Source organism: Etheostoma spectabile, chromosome 12 (assembly GCF_008692095.1).
Source record: "Etheostoma spectabile isolate EspeVRDwgs_2016 chromosome 12, UIUC_Espe_1.0, whole genome shotgun sequence".
NCBI lineage: Eukaryota > Metazoa > Chordata > Actinopteri > Perciformes > Percidae > Etheostoma > Etheostoma spectabile.
In genome coordinates, this window is record NC_045744.1 from 4745262 (window position 1) to 4746637 (window position 1376).

Sequence of the window (1376 nt, forward strand, 5' to 3'; positions counted from 1 at the left end):
TAAAAGATAATGGAACAGTGACTAGAAATAATAGTTTGTAGTAGTGCATGGCATAGCAGGGCACTGCACGACATTACAATGCACAGCAGATCAGCAAAGGAGGACGAGGAGCGCCTGGTTAAGACTTGGGCTGAAGGGTTAGAATACAGAACTTAAATCATACCTAGGAAAGTGTTACCAAAACCCATCACCTCTAAGACTGACCATAAGAACGGCCACTCAAGTCTGTCAAAGGCTTTCACTGGGTCAAGAGAAAGCAGTGACATTGGCGTCTTACTGTCTTTTGCGGCATCAACAATGTGGAGAAAGCGTCTTACATTATCTGCTGCCCTTCTCGTTTTTATGAATCCTGTTTGGTCAGATCTATTAGATACACTTTTCTGAGAACAGTACCAGGATGGCCGAGTGGTTAAGGTGTTGGACTTAAGATCCAATGGACAAATGTCCTTGTGGGTTTGAACCCCACTCCTGGTATTATATATTTAAGTGTAGTAAGCTCCTCCTGCTATGTGTCCAATTTAAGCAAGAGAAAGCCTAAATGCCCAAATATGTAACCTGCTTAACAATAAAGATGTTAGCAGAATTGCGGGCAGAATCAGTTAAATGAAGTAGTGCAGACTTTGACCAGATCATTTTAAAGCCTGATAACTTTCCATACTCCTTGCATGAGGATAGAAGGTGAGAAAGAGACTATGATGGGTTTTCTAAAAGAAAACAAAAAAAAACATGACATCAGTGAGAGGTCATGCTGTGTATTGGATATGCATATCAGTGACACCATAATCGATTGGCGAATGGCTTGAGCCAGAGGCTCTAAGTAGAGGACAAATAATGCTGGACTCAAGGGACAACATTGGCGTGACGATCTGGAAACTGGAAATAAGGAGGACGAGGAGCGCCCGGTTAAGACTTGGGCAGAAGGGTTAGAATACAGAACTTTAATCATACCTAGGAATGTGTTACCAAAGTCCATCACCTCTAAGACTGACCATAAGAACGACCACTCAAGTATGTCAAAGGCTTTCACTGGGTCAAGAGAAAGCAGTGACATTGGCGTCTTATTCTCTTCTGCGGCATCAACAATGTGGAGAAAGCGTCTTACATTATATGCTGCCCTCCTCGTTTTTATGAATCCTGTTTGGTCAGATCTATTAGATAAACTTTACCAAAACCCATACCAAGATGGCCGAATGGTTAAGCCGTTGGACTTAAGATCCAATGGACAAATGTCCGCGTGGGTTCAAACCCCACTCCTGGTATTGTATATTTAAGTGTGGTAAGCTCCTCCTGTTATGTGTACAATTTTAAGTTCGAATTTACCCCTGTAAAATGTTTCTCCTGTACATGAGTATTGATCACAATGATAACAGACTGTA

General features: G+C 41.9%; 2 non-coding genes and 1 pseudogene across 2 annotated transcripts; 2 read left to right on the plus strand and 1 right to left on the minus strand.

Annotated features, from left to right (window-relative positions):
* Positions 1-1376, minus strand: part of LOC116698801 (contactin-associated protein-like 4) — a 421932-nt pseudogene that overhangs the window by 216973 nt on the left and 203583 nt on the right.
* On the plus strand, positions 392-474 carry trnal-uaa (transfer RNA leucine (anticodon UAA)). Its single transcript has one exon. It is a non-coding gene; the product is annotated as a tRNA-Leu (tRNA).
* trnal-uaa (transfer RNA leucine (anticodon UAA)) lies at positions 1177-1259 on the plus strand. The gene has a single exon. It is a non-coding gene; the product is annotated as a tRNA-Leu (tRNA).